At 41.4% G+C, this 22,744-nt stretch overlaps 1 protein-coding gene across 9 annotated transcripts in view; it reads left to right on the forward strand.

The window, feature by feature from the left end:
* The first annotated feature begins 3,302 nt into the window (after positions 1 to 3,302).
* Positions 3,303 to 22,744, forward strand: part of LOC128693341 (uncharacterized) — a 110,765-nt gene continuing 91,323 nt past the window's right edge. For 6 of the 9 annotated variants that reach the window (XM_053783017.2, XM_053783016.2, XM_053783022.2 and 3 more), the window contains exon 1: positions 3,310 to 3,515. The gene's annotated coding sequence lies outside the window, so the exon portion shown is untranslated. Of the gene's footprint in view, positions 3,516 to 3,552; positions 3,622 to 22,744 lie in introns of those variants that run through there. The other 3 variants (XR_011392534.1, XM_053783025.2, XM_053783020.2) reach the window with 3 other exon arrangements.

Genomic DNA, 22,744 nt, shown 5'->3' on the forward strand with positions numbered 1-22,744 from the left:
CGATACCTACCACTGTCATATCCACAAGTTGCTCTGGACCTATTAATTACAAATGAAAAAATACATCACCAGGAATGCTGGTAAATATATAAATTTGTGGACTGTATATTAAAAATAATAAATGGTTATATATATACACAATTACATAACAGAAGGAAAATATATCTTAATATCATAACACTTACCAATTTGACTGGAAATCAGGGTGTATCATACATGAAAATAACAACTGGCCAGAGTTATAACATAACAGACTTATCTGAGGTTCCTGGAGCTGTCTTGTCCAGTCGTCTGATATCTCAAGTTATGCAGGAATGCACATCCAACAATTTTGCCTCCTATTTGAGAGGTGTCAGCCCAATTTTAACCTCTTGAGCACGAAAATTCCTTCCATTACACTAATGTTGTATCCAATTCAAATTAACAATGGCGACTGTCCTTCTGCGCAGACGCAGGCTTTCCGTTTTCTATGACATAAATATTATTAAATACAGTATGGCCATCTATTTACATATAACTACTGTATTTCTGGAAAATATATACAGTATTTTCCACATTTCCTATTCTGGATTACTTGTATTCACTGTAAATAATTAAATTCACAAGCTTCTCTAGCCTACCTGGCCTGCCTGTAAATTACTGCAAATAACAACTTCTGTGTACCTTTGTAATCTTTTGACTACCGCCCACAGGATGGGTATGGGGTGCATAAAGATATTAAACTAAAGTGTGTGTGTGTGTGTGTGTGTGTGTGTGTGTGTGTGTGTGTGTGTGTGTGTGTGTGTGTGTGTGTGTGTGTGTGTGTGTGTGTGTGTGTGTGTGTGTGTGTGACTCAACAATCAATATTTGCACCAATAACTCATTACAGTTGTGACCGGGTGTGGAAGTGTGAATTGCTCATTACTCTATAATTTGTTCATGATTGTAGCCAAAGTATAAACGTAAGTAACCATTCTACAGAATTCATTACCTTTGTAACTTGTGAGCTCATTACCTTTGTACCTAGTTCAGCTATCAAAACTTTGGGGGCCCAGTCCCTGGACCCATTACGTACCTCTGTAATCTGTAAATACCTTTGTAACTTGTCATGATTGTGACCAGACTTACCTGGAGTTCATTACCTTTGTAAATTGTGAGTTCATTACCTTTGTAAATTGTGAGGTCATTACCTTTGTAAATTGTGAGTTCATTACCTCTGTAACTTGCTCAGCTATCAAAACTTTGGAGTCCAGTCCCTGGACCAATTATGTACCTCTGTAATCTTTTGACTACCGCCCACAGGATGGGTATGGGGTGCATAATAAACATATTAAACTAACTGTGTATAGTCAGCTTGGCCTAGCCTCTGTGTAACTCTGGGCCTAGGCGTACTAACTTAACCTAGCTCTGTTAAACTGGTTCCTAACTGTGGCCTAGCTATGTTAATTTTAACCTAGATATTTCACATCCAGTTCAAAGGACCACTTGTGAAAATTTGTCTGGACTGCCTCCAGGTGAGTCGCCTACCCTGGCAAGCTCTGTTGACACCGAGCTCTGAGGTCGGTACCTCAGCCTCACAAGTGGCTTATAGGACATATTTTCATAAATGACTGATGTTGCAAGAAATCTCGCCTGTATGCATGTTTAAAGGACTAACTTACTTGGTGATGTAGAAGCTATTCTGGTCTTCAACCTCCCTAAGCTTAGCCCCTTGGACTTCCCCTCAGAAACCACGTGCAACCAGGAGCCTTAATTCCTGCAATATTCAGTCGATATTAGTGACCTGCCTGCACCTCAGAAATTCCTGTATCCAAGAGGGTGTGTATCCCCTAGTATAACTATACAGAAACGGACACTAGCTTCTAGGTCGACAAGAGACAAAGTACGTACTGGTCATGAACTGCCGGCTGCACAAAGGCCTACAGCTCAACTCACTCGCAACTTTCCCCAGACACTGGCCAGTATCCTAAGAAAAAGTGGAGGTCTTGTCTTACTGTATGGGCCTGACGGAGGAGGACATCTACGGTACGTCGAGGTGCCTCCACCAGATTTCCCCAGGTCTCATATGTGAAGACACGTGGGGGCGCTGCCTGCTGATCACGGCACGTGTTGTTCAGATGGTGTCTAGTCATAGAAGAAAGCTCTGGTATCTTCGAGACCCGCGCCTCGTCATTCAAACTTGGGCTGCAAGTTCTCCCTAGCTAACATAACTTAGTGTTTGCCTACATTCGGCCTATTACTACCTATGTTAAGGTCTTAGGTCTACATTATTATTATCTACAGTTGCCTCAATAATCCTAATATTAGTGTACTAACAGTATAAACTACCTACTTCTTCCCTGAAGGGTAAATCTATCAATTAAGAAGTACCTTCCAACCACCTTCGCCAACCCGGGTGAGTGTGTTTGTGTGTTGGGTGGGTGTAAGGGCCCTCGAACGGTGTGTTTTTCCCCGTTGGGACTTCTCGGACCGAATAAGTTCCAACACGCCTACTATTAAAATATTCTTACCTTGATTAACAGGGAAATCAGTGGTACCTTCAACCTCACTAACCACTGAAGTACACTCGTCTTGGAGAACAGAATCGATTTCCTACCTTCACATCTCTATTAACTCTCCTCATCTTCCTTCTTCCTGAACTGTGAACCACTTGCCACTTAAAGCGGCTGCCACTATAACTGCTGGTGACCATTCCTTCCTTACCAGCTAAATCCTTCTCACACTCGCTCCCAAACTCATCTATGCGAAGCTTCAGCTTCCTATTTTCCTCCTGAAGAAGTAGAATCTCCTTCTTCAACACATGAACCTGGGATTCTAAAGCACTACAACAAGCCATAGTATGGGTAACAGCCCACGCTCGGTCTTCAAAATTGGCAGTAAGATATTCTAATCTAGACACTATTTGTGAGCAATTTTATAAACTTGATTTAACTTCAGTTGTTTTACTCTATCTTCAACATTCAGTATATCCAGCTGCTGTAATTCATCCTGGCCAACATGTTCTCTGGGACTCAGGTCCAGGATCAATCTTACTACTGAGTTTCCGTTTCTGTTTATAAAGAAACGCCGTTCCCATTTCTTTCATGGCTCAAAGGTGGACTTGTTTTGGTTATCCTATGTAATTTACACTACATATGTTAATAATATTTATATGTACCTGTGCCTAAATAAACGTACTTACACATTATTATTATAAAGGGGAAGCGCTAAACCCGTAGGATTATACAGCGCTTGTGGGGGTATGCGGAAAGTATTCAGGCTTAATTTAGGGAACTGAAACAGATCCAATTCCCTTGATCAAGAGCCACTCACCAGCGTCAAGGAACCTCCCTTGAAGGGATATACTTCCAGAGGGAAGCAAGGCGTGATACAAGTTAAGCTGTCAGTGGCCCTGATAAACCCAACAAACTACGTGTCCATTACTTTTACCTGTGCCACCTGACCTGCTAGTTTATTAAATATATAAGTTTATTTAGGTAAAATTTACACAAGTACAATTACATAGGCTTTGGGCGATCACAAGGACCTTAACAGAGGTAAGTCACTTTGTCAGACAAACTTAATGTAGTTCCATTGGGCTGTTTGTGCACCCGTGTGCTCATCCTGTTAGCGGTAGGGCAAAAAATAAGATAACAGATTACAGTGAGTAGTAGACCCCACTGGGTGTCGTTATATATAAAATTCCTTGCTTTCTTTGATTATAATAATAATATATATAAAATTATATTAATTCATTTCATATATGTATTACAATTTTCTATATAGTACGTGGCTAACGCTCTGGCTTCACAGGGCGACCCCTCAAGGAAGGTTCCTTGATGTTGGTGAGGGGCTCTTGATTTAGGGAATTGGATCTGTGCTCCAGTTCCCCAAATTAAGCCTGAATGCCTTCCACATCCCCCCAGGCGCTGTAAAATCCTACGGGTTTAGCGCTTCCCCTTGATTGTAATAATAATAATTCACAGGGCAATGGCTTGGGTTCGATTCCCAGCCAGAGTAGAAATATTGGGGGTGTTTCTTTCCACCTGTTGTCTATGTTCATCATCAGTAAAATGGGTACCTGGGTGTTAGTCGATTGGTGTGGGTTGCATCCTGGGACAGACCTAATTTGCCTGAAATGCTGGGCATAAGGGGCTTTCTATATAGTACTATGGCATTGATGTCAGCTAGGCCTGTATACCATGTACATGTACTTGTAGTAAATAAAGATATTATTATTATTATTATTACAAACAAACTTATAAAATTTAAATGTTAAGTCTAAAAAACAAATAGTCATTATTGGGTTGCAATCTCTTGATAAATAATTCATTCATTTAGTCAGTGGAAAAGAAAAAGTAGACACAGTTTCAAGATTACAGATAAATTATCATTAACGATGAAGGCTGTATGACCCTTGTGGGTTTATATCTTGATTTTGATTGTAATAATAATAATAATTAACAAGTAAGTGTTTTTCCATATCTTCTAGGGTTTGTGTGGAGGTCTCTGCAAGGTTGGATGTTTGGATACTGAGATGTAGTGTTCCAGTTTACCTGGAGTTTACCTGGAGAGAGTTCCGGGGGTCAACGCCCCCACGGCCCAGTCTGTGACCAGGCCTCCTGGTGGATCAGAGCCTGATCAACCAGGCTGTTACTGCTGGCTGCATGCAAACCAACGTACGAGCCACAGCCCGGCTGGTCAGGAACCGACTTTAGGTGCTTGTCCAGTGCCAGCTTGAAGACTGCCAGGGGTCTGTTGGTAATCCCACTTATGTATGCTGGGAGGCAGTTGAACAGTCTCAGGCCCCTGACACTTATTGTATGGTCTCTTAACGTGCTAGTGACACTCCTGCTTTTCATTGGGGGGATGTTGCATCGTCTGCCAAGTGTTTTGCTTTCGTGGGGAGTGATTTTCGTGTGCAAGTACGGTACTAGTCCCTCTAGGATTTTCCAGGTGTATATAATCATGTATCTCTCCTGCCTGTGTTCCAGGGAATACAGGTTTAGGAACCTCAAGCGCTCCCAGTAATTGAGGTGTTTTATCTCCGTTATGCGCGCCGTGAAAGTTCTCTGTACATTTTCTAGGTCAGCAATTTCACCTGCCTTGAAAGGTGCTGTTAGTGTGCAGCAATATTCCAGCCTAGATAGAACAAGTGACCTGAAGAGTGTCATCATGGGCTTGGCCTCCCTAGTTTTGAAGGTTCTCATTATCCATCCTGTCATTTTTCTAGCAGATGCGATTGATACAATGTTATGGTCCTTGAAGGTGAGATCCTCCGACATGATCACTCCCAGGTCTTTGACGTTGGTGTTTCGCTCTATTTTGTGGCCAGAATTTGTTTTGTACTCTGATGAAGACTTAATTTCCTCGTGTTTACCATATCTGAGTAATTGAAATTTCTCATCGTTGAACTTCATATTGTCTTCTGCAGCCCACTGAAAGATTTGGTTGATGTCCGCCTGGAACCTTGCAGTGTCTGCAATGGAAGACACTGTCATGCAGTTTCGAGTGTCATCTGCAAAGGAAGACACGGTGCTGTGGCTGACATCCTTGTCTATGTCGGATATGAGGATGAGGAACAAGATGGGAGCGAGTACTGTGCCTTGTGGAACAGAGCTTTTCACCGTAGCTGCCTCGGACTTTACTCTGTTGATGACTACTCTCTGTGTTCTTTTACTGAGGAAATTATAGATCCATCGACCAACTTTTCCTGTTATTCCTTTAGCACGCATTTTGTGCACTATTACGCCATGGTCACACTTGTCGAAGGCTTTTGCAAAGTCTGTATATATTACATCTGCATTCTTTTTGTCTTCTAGTGCATCTAGGACCTTGTCGTAGTGATCCAATAGTTGAGACAGACAGGAGCGACCTGTTCTAAACCCATGTTGCCCTGGGTTGTGTAACTGATGGGTTTCTAGATGGGTGGTGATCTTGCTTCTTAGGACCCTTTCAAAGATTTTTATGATATGGGATGTTAGTGCTATTGGTCTGTAGTTCTTTGCTGTTGCTTTACTGCCCCCTTTGTGGAGTGGGGCTATGTCTGTTGTTTTTAGTAACTGTGGGACGACCCCCGTGTCCATGCTCCCTCTCCATAGGATGGAAAAGGCTCATGATAGGGGCTTCTTGCAGTTCTTGATGAACACAGAGTTCCATGAGTCTGGCCCTGGGGCAGAGTGCATGGGCATGTCATTTATCGCCTGTTCGAAGTCATTTGGCATCAGGATAACATCGGATAGGCTTGTGTTAACCAAATTCTGTGGCTCTCGTAAAAAAATAATTTTGATCTTCGACTCTCAGTCTGGTTAGCGGCTTGCTAAAAATTGAGTCATATTGGGACTTGAGTAGCTCACTCATTTCCTTGCTGTCATCTGTGTAGGACCCATCTTGTTTAAGTAGGGGCCCAATACTGGACGTTGTTCTCGACTTTGATTTGGCATAGGAGAAGAAATACTTTGGGTTTCTTTCGATTTCATTTATGGCTTTTAGTTCTTCCCGCGATTCCTGACTCCTATAAGATTCCTTTAGCTTAAGTTCGATGCTTGCTTTTTCTCTGACCAGTGTCTCCCTACGCATTTCAGATATATTGACCTCTTTTAGCCGCTCTGTTATTCTTTTCCGTCGCCTGTAAAGGGAGCGCCTGTCTCTTTCTATTTTACATCTACTCATCCCTTTTCTTAGAGGAATAAGCCTTGTGCATACATTGAGTGCCACCAAGTTAATCTGTTCTGGGCATAAGTTGGGGTCTGTGTTGCTTAGTATATCTTCCCAGCTTATATTGGTTGGGACTTGGTTTACTTGGTCACACTTTATGTTTTTGTTATTGAAGTTGAATTTGGTAAATGCTCCCTCGTGACTAATCTCATTATGTCGGTCTGGGGCTCCACGCATACATGTCTGAGCCTCAATTATGTTGTGATCTGAGTATATTGTTTTTGATATGTTGACATTTCTTATCAGATCATCATTGTTAGTGAAGATGAGGTCTAGTGTATTCTCCAGTCTAGTAGGCTCTATTATTTGCTGGTTTAAATTGAATTTTGTGCCGAGATTTAAAAGCTCGTGTGAGTATGAGTTTTCATCAGAGCTGCCTCCTGGTGTTATTACTGCAACAATATTATTTGCTATATTCCTCCATTTTAGGTGTCTTAAGTTGAAATCCCCCAGGAGCAAGATGTTGGGTGCAGGAGCTGGAAGATTTTCCAGACAGTGGTCAATTTTTAACAGCTGTTCCTGGAATTGCTGGGATGTTGCATCCGGAGGCTTGTAGACTACCACAATGACTAGGTTTTGGTTCTCGACCTTTACTGCTAAAACTTCCACTACATCATTTGAGGCATTAAGCAGTTGTGTGCAAACAAGTGACTCTGCAATGTACAGGCCAACCCCCCCCCCCCACCCCTTTTTGCCTGTTCACTCGGTCACATCTGTATAGGTTGTAACCTGGGATCCATATTTCGTTGTCCACGTGATCCTTTATGTGGGTCTCAGTGAAAGCCGCGAACATTGCCTTTGCCTCTGCAAGCAGTCCACGGGTGAAAGGTATTTTGTTGTTTGTTGCTGGCTTTAGACCCTGTATATTTGCAAAGAAGAATGTCATCGGACTGGTGGTATTGTTGGTACTGGGGGGGATTTTTTTTCCGGCATTAGGATCTGTATCTGTTGGTTTGGAGTGGAGGCCATCGACTGTGGTTCCACTCCAGGAATGACTGGATTTGGTGTACGATTTCTGCCATTTCCTGCCAGTTTTTTTTTCCTTCCTGGCACTAAAAAACCTCTCCCTCTTGAGTGGCTGTGGCTACCCAGGTTTTCCCATGGCCTGGATGTTTTGTATCTTTTTGTCCCCTTTAGATGGTGTGCCTGGCAATTTAAGTTATAACACAGTCTTTCCTGTACTGAAAAGGTACACATTTCATGGTGAAAAAGCTTACAGGAATGGAGTTTGCATTTTCCTGTTGTCATATGGGCACGGCATTTTCTAGGGTGGTCATAGTTGCACGTCTTGTGTGTTTTTCCAGATTTCCCATGCCTGCAGATACCAAGTGCATAGTATGTGCACAGGCTTGGTTTCCGTTTGCCTTGGGTTTCTGTGACTGTATTCCCTGTTGGTGCATGTTTCCCTGTCTTATTCCTATCCTCCCTAGCACCAACAATGGAGCTCCCACCAGTTGTTTTTGGTAATATATCCTCACTATTGCTAGTGGAGTCCTCTTGTTTGCTATTTCCTGTGGTATTTCTAGTTTGCAATATTGGTTTTATCTTATCTTTGACTACACTTGTTTCCCCACTACGGCTCCTGTCCCCTATGAGGTCATTTATATGTATTCCTTCCTGCGTAAAATTCCCGACTACCTGGACAAAATCTCCAGCTTCACCATTACTGTCTCCCAGGACAGCACCTCCCGCTTCACCATTACTGTCTCCCAGGACAGCACTATCAGCCCCACATTTACTGACTACCAGGACATCACCTCCAGCCTTACAGTTTCTGACTACATGGCCAGTATCAAGGGCAGTACCATCCAGCCCAGACTTTTTATGTTCCCATCTGTTGTAGAAAGCTTCCAGGTTTTCTATGAAAACAGGTTTGATGTTATCCTCTTTTAACCCTTTGAGGGTTTTCGTCGTACTAGTACGTCTTACGAGTAGGGGTTTTTGACGTACTAGTACTCATAAATTCTAGCGGCCTCAAATCTAGTGAGAGAAAGCTGGTAGGCCTTCATATGAAAGAATGGGTCTATGTGGTCAGTGTGCACAGTCTAAAAAAAATCCTGCAGCACACAGCGCATAATGAGAAAAAAAAAACTTTGACCATTTTTTTTTAATAAATCAGCGACTTTGCAGTGTATTTTCGTATGGTATTTATTGTTGTATTCTAGTTTTCTTGGTCTCATTTTATAGAATGGAAGACATATTACAGAAATTGAGATGATTTTGACTGGTTTTACAAAGAAAGCTGCCTTGAAATTGAGCTCAAAGTAGCAGAAATGTTCGATTTTTACCAAACTTCAAAAATAAACAAATCGTGCCAAGCGTGCAATACACGTCAACTGGTGAGTCTAATATTCTTTCACAAGTGCACCAATATTATTTATACCATTTTTTACACTAATGCAGTAGTCTGCATAACAGTAAATCTTATATTTTTTGTGAAAATAAAAATTCAAAGTGGAAAGCAAAAGAATATAAGAGGGGCCTTGAGACATGACTAATGACTAGAGGAAATGTCATTTTAGTGCCAGGAATGTCTTTCTTGTTTATTCTGGACCCTATTCGGAAATTGGCATCTTTTGAAATTTGTGTGAAATTGGCAAAATTGCTAAATTCTGACCACTGTACTGGATAGTTGAATTTCATAAATGAGTGGTTTCTTGCACCCATTCGATAGAAAAAATGGAGTTCTAGCGATATATTCATGTTTTTTGCCGACTAGTACAGTGAAATTGGCCGAAAATGGGGCTCAAAGTGGGCAAAATCGCCGATGCGTAAACATCGCCGAGACCGCTAACTTTGCGAGAGCATAATTCCGTAAGTTTTCTATCAAATTTCAAACTTTTGGTGTCTTTATGATCGGGAAAAGATTCTCTATCTTTTCATAAGAGAAAATAATTTTTTTTTTTTTTTAAATTTGGCCGACCCTGAGAACGAGTTTCGGAGAGGGCCTGTCGACCCTCAAAGGGTTAATACCCTTGTGATTTTGTCCACAGATTTATCTCATTTAGGCATACCCAAAAACACTTCCCTGTTTTAATACTCCTTGTAGCTAGTTCTTGGATATCTGCACAAGGGACGTGACACCAATTTCCACAAAAATGACAATTTATCCATGTGGAAGCCCGTTTGTTTGATTGACTGCAGACTACACAGAGCTTCATAATGATTTGAATGGTTGATTTACTGTAATTCTACTAGCAACCTCGTGAATACTCTACTAATAGCTTCCTTAAATGAAGCTCTAGCTATTTGTATTTCTATTTCTAACTGTACTTGTATATTGGACAGCTTACCGTGTACGTTCCTGATTTATATTTATTGTTTGTGTTTGATAAGGGCGCCTACAACCCCATCCGTTTAGAGTCTGCTTTATTGTCCAACAAATCCGTTTGAAACCAGTCAAGGGTTCGGACCAGTCTGATCTGATCAGTGGGTCACTTATTTAAAACATACTGGTCGGTGATTTGGGCTAACACATGAAGGATCTACTTGAAATTATCTACCCGAGTAATATGTGATTTGATTGATACAAAAGTATAACTTGTGTGTTGAAGAAACCGGTGATTGCTGGCAGCTCCTACAATGACGAACAATATTTTGCATTTTATATCATTGGCATTATTATACAAAGTACTGGCAGGGATGTTAATAGCCTAACATTAGTTTAGCAGTAGCAACATCTTGCACTCTATTAATCTCATTACTTTATTCATAAATATGCTTAATTAATCTTAAGTTAATTTTAAGTTTGCGTAAAATGCTCTGCATGCAAGGGGCTTTTGTACAACTATGTATCATGTCAAAATGAAATATTATTATTATTATTATTATAGGATGGGGTCAGCATGCACAAGTATCATTCAGAATGTTAGTGTACAGTGACACCCCAGTTTTTGTCCTTAATCCATTCCAGAAGGTTTTACCTGGAGTTTACCTGGAGGGAGTTCCGGGGGTCAACGCCCCTGTGGCCCGGTGTGAGACCAGGCCTCATGGTGGACCAGGGCCTGATCAACCAGGCTGTTACTGCTGGCTGCACGCAATCCAACGTACAAGCCACAGCCTGGCTGGTCAGGTACCGACTTTAGGTGCCTGTCCAGTGCCTGCTTGGAGACAGCCAGGGGTCTATTGGTAATCCCCCTTATGTATGCTGGGAGGCAGTTGAACAGTCTTGGGTCCCTGACACTTATTGTGTTGTCTCTTAGCGTGCTAGTGACACCCCTGCTTTTCATTGGAGGGATGTTGCATCATCTGCCGAGTCTTTTGCTTTCAGAGAGAGTGATTTTCGTGTACAAGTTTGGTACTAGTCCCTCTAGGATTTTCCAGATGTATATAATCATGTATCTCTCCCACCTGCATTCCAGGGAGTACAGGTTCAGGAACTTCAAGCGCTCCCAGTAATTGAGGTGTTTTATCTCTGTTATGCGTGCCGGGAAGGTTCTCTGTACATTTTCTAGGTCAGCAATTTCACTTGCCTTGAAAGGTGCTGTTAGTGTGCAGCAATATTCCAGCCTAGATAGAACAAGCGATCTGAAGAGTGTCACATGGGCTTGGCATCCCTAATTTTCAAGGTTCTCATTATCTATCCTGTCATTTTTCTAGCAGATGCAATTGATACAGTGTTATGGTCCTTGAAGGTGAGATCCTCCGATGTGATCACTCCCAGGTCTTTGACGTTATTTTTTTGCTTTATTGTGTGGCTGGAATTTGTTTTATAATCTGATGAAGTTTTAATTTCCTCATGTTTACCATATCGGAGTAATTGAAATTTCTCATCTTTGAACGTCATATTGTTTTCTGCAGCCCATTGAAAGATTTAGTTGATGTCTGCCTGGAGTCTTGCAGTGCCTGCAATGGAAGACACTGTCATGCAGATTTGGGTGTCATCTGCAAAGGAAAACATGGTGCTGTGGCTTACATCCTTGTCTATGTCAGATATGAGGATGAGGAACAAGATGGGAGCGAGTACTGTGCCTTGCGGAACAGAGCTTTTCACTGTAGCCGCCTCAGACTTTACTCTGTTGACTACTACTCTTTGTGTTCTATTTGTGAGGAAGTTATTGATCCATCTAACAACTTTTCCTGTTATTCCTTTAGCACGCATTTTGTGCACTATTATGCCATGGTCACACCTGTCGAAGGCTTTTGCAAAGTCTGTGTATATTACATCTGCATTCTTTTTGTCTTTTAGTGCATCTAGGACCTTGTCGTAGTGATCCAGTAGTTGGGACAAACAGGAGTTACCTGCTCCAAACCCATGTTGCCTTGGGTTGTGTAATTGATGGGTATCTAGATGGGTGGCGATCTTGCTTCTTAGGACCCTTTCAAAGATTTTTATGATATGGAATGTTAGTGCTATCGATCTGTAGTTCTTTGCTATTGCTTTACTGCCCCCTTTGTGGAGTGGGGCTATGTCTGTTGTTTTTAGTAACTGTGGGACGACCCCGGTGTTCATGCTCCCTTCCCATAGGATGTTTAAAGCACGTGATAGGGGCTTCTTGCAGTTCTTGATGAACAAGGAGTTCCATGAGTCTGGCCCTGGGGCAGAATGCATGACCATGCCATTTATTGCCTGTTTGAAGTCATTTGGTGTCAGGATAACATCAGATAGGCTTGTGTTTACCAAATTCTGTGGCTTTCTCATAAAAAATTAATTTTGATCTTCTACTCTCAGTCTGGTGAGCGGCTTCCTGAAAACTGAGTCATATTGGGACTTGAGTAGCTCACTCATTTCCTTGCTGTCATCTGTGTAGGACCCATCTTGTTTAAGTAGGGTCCCAATACTGGATGTAGTTCTCGACTTTGATTTGGCATAAGAAAAGAAATACTTTGGGTTTCTTTTGATTTCATTTATCGCTGTTAGTTCTTCCTGCAATTCCTGACTCCTATAAGATTCCTTTAGCTTAAGTTCGATGTTTGCTATTTCTCTGACCAGTGTCTGCTTCACATTACAGATATATTGGCCTCTTTTAGCCGCTCAGTTATTCTTTTCCGTCGCCTGTAAAGGGAGCTCCTGTCTCTTTCTATTTTACATCTACTCCTTTTTCTTAAAGGAATGTGCCTTGAGCATACATCGAGTGCCACAGAGTTAATCTGTTCTAGGCATAAGTTGGGGTCTGTGTTGCTTAGTCTATCATCCCAGCTTATATCATTTAGGACTTGGTTTACTTGGTCCCACTTTATGTTCTTGTTATTGAAGTTGAATTTGGTGAAGGCTCCCTCGTGACTGATCCCATTTTGTTGGTCTGGGGCTGTGCACATACATGTCTGAACCTCGATTATGTTGTGATCCAAGTATATTGTTTTTGATATGGTGACATTTCGTATCAGATCATCATTTTTAGTGAAGATAAGGTCCAGTGTATTCTCCAGTCTAGTAGGCTCTATTATTTGCTGGTTTAAGTTGAATTTTGTGCAGAGATTTAAAAGCTCTTGTGTGTGCGAGTTCTCGTCTGAGCTGCCTCCTGGTGTTATCACTGCAACAACATTATTTGCTATATTCCTCCATTTTAGGTGCCTTAAGTTGAAATCCCCCCAGGAGCAAGATGTTGGGGACAGAAGCTGGAAGGTTTTCCAGACAGTGGTCAATTTTTAACAGCTGTTCCTGGAATTGTTGGGACGTTGTATCCGGAGGCTTGTAGACTATCACAATGACTAGATTTTTTTCTCGATCTTTACTGCTAAAACTTCCACTACATCATTTGAGGCATTTAGCAGTTCTGTGCAAATAAGTGACTGCAATATACAGGCCAACACCCCCCCCCTTTTTTTGCCTGTTCAAACTGTCGCACCTGTATAGGTTGTAACCTGGGATCCATATTTCGTTGTCCAAGTGATCCTTTATGTGGGTCTCTGTGAAAGCCGTGAACATTGCATTTGCCTCTGCAAGCAGTCCACGGATGAAAGGTACATGTATTTTGTTGTTCGTTGCTGGCTTTAGACCTTGTATATTTGCAAAGAAGAATGTCATTGGATTGGTGGTATCGGCAGTACTGGGGGGGGGGGCTTTTTTTCCAGCACTAATATCTGTATCTGTTGGTTTGGAGTGGAGGTCATCGACTGTGATTCCACTCCATAAATGACTAGATTTGGTGTACAATTTCTGCCATTTCCTGGCAGTTTTTTTCTTTCCTGGCACTAAGGTTGGTCGAAATCCGAAATGGACGAAAAGCTGAAGTAATATTTCCCTTAAGAAATAATGTAAATCCAATTAATCCATTCCAGACACCCAAAAATATTAACAAAAAATACATTTTATAGAGAATAACTATAATTTTACATACAGTGGAACCCCGAGTTTCGGCTCTCCTGAGTATCAGCCGCTTCAAGTTTTGACCACTTTTTTCGGCTAAATTTTGTCTCGAGTTTTGGCCTGTGCCCTGTGTTTTGGCCGGCATACCAGACCTGTCCGCCTGCCCATGCAGGCGTCGTGAGCCTGTCTAGTTTTGTTTATCCTTGAGTGAACATAAATTCATTGTGTTTAGTGCTTGTTTATTGATTGTGACTGTGAAATAAGCCACCATGGGCATCAGACCACAGCTAAGGAACTTGCTTCAGAGGAGGAGGAAGAGAGAGTGAAGGAAGTGCTTTATTCAGTGATTAACCCTTACTATCCAAACGTAGATCTTCGTTCACGCTCATAGCGTTCCGAATGTAGATCTATATTTGATTTTACATTCTTACATAAAAAAACGTAGATCTACGTTTGGACAGTTTAAGGGTTAAGGACGTGTGGAATGTGGAATAAGTTGCAAAGTTTTGTGGAAAAATACTACCCTAAGCATGCTGAAACAAGCCATCTCTGCAACATGTTCAGTGACAAAACAATGTCCCATTTTAGGCAAATCTTAAAGAGATGCCAGAAACAGAGCAATTTTGACAGTTATTTTGTGCAACAGGGGTCCAGTGACTCTCAAGCTGGTCCTAGTGGCATTAAAAGACAAAGAAACAAAGTAACCCCAGATAAGTCTTTATGGAAGGGGATTCCCCTTCCAAACAATAAGTTCTCTCTCTCTCTCTCCTCCTCCCTATCTTCCAGATGCCAGCAAGACTCTTCAATAAAGGTACGTCAATGTTTATTTATGTATTGTATTACTCATTTAAGTACTATATGTATGTTTCAACCCTTTCAGGGTTTCGGACGTACTAGTACGGCTTATGCACCAGGGTTTTTGCCATACTAGTACGCCTAAATTCCAGCACCCTCAAATCTAGTGAGAGAAAGCTGGTAGGCCTACATATGAAAGAATGGGTCTATGTGGTCAGTGTGCGCAGTATAAAAAAAATCCTGCAGCACACAGTGCGTAATGAGAAAAAAAAAACTTTGACCGTGTTTTTGGTTTAAAACAGCTGCTTTGCACTGTATTTTTGTATGGTATTTATGATGGTATTCTAGTTTTCCTGGTCTCATTTTATAGAATGGAAGACATATTACAGAAATTGAGACGATTTTGATTGGTTTTACAATGAAAAGTACCTTGAAATTGAGCTCAAAGTAGCAGAAATGTTCGATTTTTGCCAAAGTTCAAAAGTAAATAAATCATGCTACGCGTCCAATACACATCAACTGGTGAGTCTAATATTCTTTCACAAGTGCGCTGATATTATTTATATCATTTCTACACTAATGCAGTAGTCTGCATAACAGTAAATCTATTTTTTGTGAGAATAAAAATTCAAAGTGGAAAGCAAAAGAATGTAAGAGGAGCGTGGGGACGTAACTAATGAAAAGAGGAAATGTTATTTTAGTGCCAGGAATGTCTTTCTTGTTTATTCTGGACCCTATTTGGATATTGGCATCTTGAAATTTGTGTGAAATTGGCAAAATTGCTAAATTCTGACCACTTTATTGGATAGTTGAAATTGGTAAATGGGTGGTTTCTTGTACTCATTCGATAGAAAAAATGGAGTTCTAGTGAAATAGTTATGATTTTTGTCGACTAGTACACTGGAATTGGCCGAAAATACGGCTCAAAGTGGGCAAAATCGCCGATGTGTAAACATTGTCGAGACCGCTAACTTTGCGAGAGCATAATTCCATAAGTTTTCCATCAAATTTTATACTTTTGGTGTCATTATGATCAGGAAAAGATTCTCTGTCTTTTCATAAGAAAAAATAATTTTTTTTTTTTTGAAATTTTGGCGCCCCTGAGAACAAGTCTGGGAGAGGGCCTGGGGACCCTGAAAGGGTTAAATACTACATGTATGTTAAACTATAGTTATTCTTTAAAAAATGTATTTTTTTGTGAATATTTTTGTGGGTCTGGAACAGATTACAGTAGACCCCCGCTTTACGATCAGCTCCCAATGCGACCAATTATGTAAGTGTATTTATGTAAGTGCGTTTGTATGTGTATGTTTGGGGGTCTGAAATGGACTAATCTAATTCACAATATTCCTTATGGGAACAAATTCATTCAGTAATGGCACCTGAACATACTTCTGGAATGAAATAATATTGTAAGCTGGGGGTCCACTGTAATTGTATTTACATTATTTCTTATGGGAAATATTACTTCAACTTTAGGCCGTTTTGAGTTCAGGCCTAGCTCTTGGAATGGATTACTGCCGAAACTCGGGGTTCCACTGTACAGAAAACAAATAAATATAAAGCACTAATTTTAATGGATAGATAAACATTTAAATCACTATTACATACCTTTATTGAAGACTCTTGTTGGCGTATGGAAGAAGGCGAAGAGGGAAGAGAGAGGAGAGGTTATTGTTTGGAAGGGGAATCCCCCTCCATAAGGACTTCAAGTATGAAAGCCCTATCCAGGGCTACTTCCCTTCTTTGTCTTTTACTGGCACTAGGACCAACTTGAGTCACTGCACCTGTCGCACAAAAAATCTATCTAGAGAGGCCTGTTTCTGGCTCGGTCACACGTATGCCACTTTCGTATTTTGATACAAGCTCTTCTTGAATTCTATCGTGTTTCTCACGTTCTCACTCTGAACTTTCTTTGTCCCCATGGCGGCTTATTTCGCAGTCGCACTCAATAAACGAGCCCCAAAAACAATGGATGAACAATGAATAAACAATACTCCGCATGCACGGAGTATTGTTCACTCGACAAGTGACAGAGGCAGACTGAGCCAGGCGGCGGCTTCCCGGGCGGGCGGACGCATCTGACATGGACGATTTCTGAGCCAATGTATGAAACACTGAGTAAAATTCTCCAAAAAAAGTGTTTGAAATCTGAATTATACGATATTTGGACCAGACGAAAACTGGAGTTTTACTGTTATGGGATGTATACAGTAGGGCCCCGCTTTTTGGGTAGAAATTAGCCGATCTGTGGACCAGTATGCTTTTATATTATGCTTATAGACATGAGGCATAAGCATTATTGTTGCAAAAAGCAAATACATTTCTGCAACAGTCGTCTCTTTCCACCAGTGTAGTCTTGACTGTGGTGATATGATCGTATTTGCCATGGTGCACTCAAAATACTTACTACTTTCCCTGACAATAGTTTCCATCAATGGCTGGTCAAAGAATAATTCAAAGAATTCCAGTTCATTGGCCGTGGTTCCAAGGGGACAAGTAGGTAGAATTCCACTTTGAGAGTCATCAAAGTGGTGGGGCTTGGGAACAAAATTGGGATTTTGCTGCCAATCCCAGATACGGTTTGTTGGTGGATATTGGACATCATAGGCTGGTTGTGCGGGTAGTTGTGGTTATGGTGGGCTGGTGGCTGACGCTCCGCTTTGTCCTTGAACTGAGTAGTCAGCAGCGTGGGTCCCAGCCTGGGCTGGTGAGTCACGCATGGCAGTGCCACTACCATCACCACTACCACCATCTGCTGATGCCTGTGGTCTATCCATGCCAAGTGTAGCCACATCATCCTCACTATCACTATCTAAACCTGGTGTAGGGTCATGGGATGTACTCTGGGAGGTACTCCGTCCCCTGGGTACAGCATAGGGTACACTACCCGAGTGCATGCGGCGGCATACGTACCGACGCTTCACTGGTGAATATGATTCCTCACTATCACTATTCGAATGATCGTCAAGAGCAATAAAATCACAATCCATGTCACTATCATCATCATTACTGAAGTCAGAGGCCTGGCCACATGAAAATAATAGTTTTCTCTTGCGTTGAGGTACAACTGACCATGACTGAGGAGTGCCCACACCAGAGGTAGAAGGTTGAGGATCGTCAGGGTTTTCTGCACTATTATCAATATCTTGGTCATTCCTTTCGGTCACTAACTGATCAAAGCCAAAGAATTCGTCTTCATTTCCACTTCCATCAGTGTCAGAACTATCAGATAGGAAGAGGAGAGTCCCAATTTTCCATGGAGCGAGAGCTGACTTGCGACGAGGCATGGTGAACAAGGGTAACTGAGCCGGCGGTCCCACAATGCTATGCGGGCGCCTAGATTTTTTGTTTATGGTGCACACCCACCATGCAGACCCGTTCTCTCACATGTAGGCCTATGAGCGCTTTCGCGCTAAATTTGATGGTTTTAGAATTTTGGCGTAGATCTACGGTTTGGACACTCAACGTGAAGCCGTAGATCTATGGGACGGACCCTGAAAGGGTTAGATGAGTTTGAGTGAGTACAAGAAAATTTAATATTGTAAGTATAGCTACTGAATTCCCTTATACGTATACTTGTAGTATATTGTAGATCGTATCATCCATATATATATATTTAGGCTCCCTGGTCAGTAGGCTCAGTGACTAGTATGTGTGACATCACATGATGCTTTGTGAACGCTTCGCTCCTGGGGTCCTTCTCAGTTCTTCATGCTTCGGCCTACAGGCAGCACAAGGCAGGTTGGGCTCCCCCTTCTCACACTCTGCAATATAGTGTTACCATCCAATAAGTGTGTTTTACTCCAACCATCACATCTCCACGAACCCTCACAACAAATGGTGGCAGCGGTGGGATTGTAATTCTGACGATTACAGTGATTTCTAGAGATAAATTTCTACCGAGTCGGCCGCCATTTCATGACTGGCTTAGGCCTGCCGAGACAAGTGACGCTTCACATCTCAGTCAAGCGTCCAACAGCCATTACATGGAGTGTTGGGGCTGCTCAGGCTGCACGGACACGTTCTGGATGAATGACTTATACCGAGTTCGGTGACGTTCACCGAGCCAATAGTTTGATGAAAAAACGTTATTTATTCTGAATATTACTTATTCCAATGACAACTTAATCTGGGGATCCACTGTATTAACCCTTAAACTTTCCAAACATAGATCTACTTTCACTTGCATGGCGCTCTGAATATTTTGAAAAATAAAAAAATCTTTTTTTTTTCTTTTAAAATGAAGAGCACATTTTTCTACATGTTTTAGGATTAAAAAAAATTTAGGGTTAGTACTTACCGAGATATAAGACTGTGAAATTGGCTCTGGATGCTCACCTGTCAGCAACATTGACTCCTGCCGCTTGCAGAAGTGTTGCCGATATACCTTTTTTTCTCGTTTTTATTTTAATTTATATATTTTTTATGTTCTGATAATTACAATTTATAATAGTTCTTGTAATTTCATAGCCAATCTTTTTTCTGACACTAATATTAGGTACTCAGATAGTCACAATCACTGTGACAGGTGAACATTTACACCTGTTTGGGTTATTTACTATTGTCTAGAAATATATACAAAGTATTTATAGATCCCAGCAATGTTTTAGATACCGTGGCATACACCTTGAAGCATGGTGTTATGAAAGGCATGCACTCAGATGTCACAATCACTGTGACAGATGAACATTTACACCTGTTTGGGTTATTTACTATTGTCTAGAAATATATACAAAGTATTTATAGGTCCCAGCAATGTTTTAGATACCCTGGCATATACCTTGAAGCATGGTGTTATGAAAAGCATCCCTATACAGTGGACCCTCGACCAACGATGGCATCGATTAACGATAAATCTGACTAGCGATACATTTTAACGCAAAATTTTTGCCTCGGCTAGCGCTAAAAAACTCAACCAACACTATTCGTTCCATCTGAGACGTGTCCACTTCTGGCCAGTGTTTACAAGCCAGCCAGCCACCGTGGTCGCTTCCAAGCATACAATCGGAACATTTCATATTATCACAGCCTTTTTAGTGATTGCACCTGCAATCACCATGGGCCCCAAGAAAGCTTCTAGTGCCAACCCTACAGCAAAAAGGGTGAGAATTACTATGGATATGAAGAAAGAGATCATTGCTAAGTATGAAAGTGGAGTGCGTGTCTCCGAGCTGGCCAGGTTATACACAAAACCCCAATCAACCATCGCTACTATTGTGGCCAAGAAAACGGCAATCAAGGAAGCTGTTCTTGCTAAAGGTGCAGCTATGTTTTCGAAACTGAGATCGCAAGTACTCGAAGATGTTGAGAGACTGTTATTGGTGTGGATAAACGAAAAACAGATAGCAGGAGATAGCATCTCTCAAGCGATCATATGTGAAAAGGCTAGGAAGTTGCATGACGATTTAATTAAAAAAAATGCCAGCAACTAGTGGTGATGTGAGTGAATTTAAGGCCAGCAAAGGTTGGTTTGAGAGATTTAAAGGGAAGGGAAGTAACCCCGGAAAAGGACTTGCCACCTCAAGTCCTAATGGAAGGGGATTCCCCTTCTAAACACTAAGACCATCAACACTCTCCCCTCCTCCCTTCCCATCAATCATCACCAGATCTTCAATAAAGGTAAGTGTCATGTAACTGTGCATGTCTTCTTCAGTTTGTGTGTATTAAAATTAATATTTCATGTGGTAAAAACAATTTTTTTTTCATACTTTGGGGTGTCCTACACGGATTAATTTGATTTCCATTATTTCTTATGGGGAAAATTAACTTGACTAACGATAATTTTGACTAACGATGAGCTCTCAGGAACGGATTAATAGTGTTAGTCGAGGGTCCACTGTACTGTTGACAGCCTAGTGACATTTGATAAATGCCCACTGCTCCAGCTAACCCTCACTGTATTTGTTATCACTGTTACACACAAACATGTCTTGTCTCTCTGTCTATTTGTCTGTCTATATGTCTGTCTATCTGTCTCTGTCTGTCTGCCTGCCTGTCTCTCTGTCTCTGCTTATCTGTCTTTCTGTCTGCCTGGAGTATACCTATATCACACTCCTTGAATATTCGTGTTATGACATCTGTTATCAGCTCGGGAACATTTGATAAATGGGTGCTCAGGGGAACCCTGGCTTTATTTGTTTTCACTGATACACACAAACATGTTTCTGTCTATCTGTCTGTCTGTCTGTCTCTCTGTCTGTCTATCTTTGCCTGTCTATCTTTGCCTGGAATTTTTGCTTTATCCTAGGTAATTTACACTATGTATAATAACTGTACTTTTGTGTACGTGTGAGACAGAGATATAGATAGAGATATAGATAGAGATATAGATAGAGATATAGATAGAGATATAGATAGAGATATAGATAGAGATATAGATAGAGATATAGAGATATAGATAGAGATATAGATAGAGATATAGATAGAGATATAGATAGAGATATAGATAGAGATATAGATAGATATGTAGATAGATATGTAGATAGATATGTAGATAGAGATATAGACAGAGAGAGATATAGAGAGACAATCAGAGACAGCCAAAGCAAGCCAGCCGGCCAGCCTGCCGAATACATAAGAACATAAGAAAGAAGGAACACTGCAGCAGGCCTACTGGCCCATGCAAGGCAGGTACATGTCGCCTTCCCCCCAGCTTAGACCAATGACCCACCTAGTCAGGTCACATCCATTAAAGGAAGGAGCATGACATCAGACCTAGTACACAAGCTAGTCAGGTCCAGCTCACACCCATCCACGCTCACTCATGTATTTATCTAACCTATTTTTACTTTCCTCTTAAAATGGGAGTGTTAATGTGACATGGCATCAGTGCTCTAGCTGGTGCTCAATTGAACTGGTGCTCCCACAAGGTACTAAGTGCTTCCAGATTTTTTTAATAGTGCACACACTGAGTGCACACACCCATTCTTTCATGTCTAGGTGACTCAAGCCTATTGTGCCAAATTTGAAGGAATGAAAAATAAAACGTTGATTATGTTTTGAGCGCTACATGTGCAAAGGTACATCTACGTTTGGACAGTTTAAGGGTTAATAACACAGAAACATGATATATACTCTAGAATGAATAAAATATGTCATTACATAAGTGGAGTGGTGGTAGTGGTGGTGGTGTTGGGTTTATAAGGGCCAGTGACAGCATAAGCCGTACATATAGTGTTGGTGGTGGTGGCAGTGTCGTCATTGGGCCCTATATATCTCAAACAACAATGGAGGAGTTAGTTTTGTGTTGTCATTTTTCTATTGCTTAATCACTTAACTTACTTGCTACACTGTTAATGCTACACTTTATTGCTGGCTGGCGCTGTAGTCTTTATCAACTCCTGCTGCTTTAGTATCGTACATATTGTAGAATCACTGAAGAAGGCACATTCTATCCTCTCTCTCAGCCCTTTACCAAAGGGCTGGCTGGCACTAGGAACTTTCTCTGGGTCCATGGTGGCTTATTTCACAGTCACAATTAATAAATAAGCACCAAAAACAAGGGATTATTACGAAATGTTTTAGAATGCGCGAAGTAATGCTCACCTGACCATTGAGAGAAGCGGACTGAGACGTGTAGTGGCAGCATCCCTGGGCGGGTGGATGCGTATCATACGTCTAATAATCAGAGCAAAGTCTGATATTCGGAGAAAAATTTCGCACAAAAATGGTCTGAAAACTGAAACGCTCAATAACTGGAGCATGTGAAAACCAGGGTTCCACTGTATTTATAGGATGGAGTCAGGTGGAGAATGCTGGGTCAGGTGGAGAATGTTGTGTGTGACAATCTTCCGAGTAGGTTGATAGAGGCTAGGACCTTGGGAAGCTTTAAAAAAAGAGATTGGATAAGTATATGAGTAGACGTTCTGCATTGCGCCATTCTTATGTTCTTGTGTGGGATAACGATGAAGAACGATGAGGAACACAAGAATGGAGGAACACTGCAGAAGGTCTACTCATACTTAACCAATCTCTTTTTAAAGTTACCCAAGGTCCTAGCCTCTATCGCCCTACTATGAAGAT

The sequence above is a fragment of the Cherax quadricarinatus genome, chromosome 28, assembly GCF_038502225.1.
Source record: "Cherax quadricarinatus isolate ZL_2023a chromosome 28, ASM3850222v1, whole genome shotgun sequence".
Taxonomy (NCBI): Eukaryota; Metazoa; Arthropoda; class Malacostraca; order Decapoda; family Parastacidae; genus Cherax; species Cherax quadricarinatus.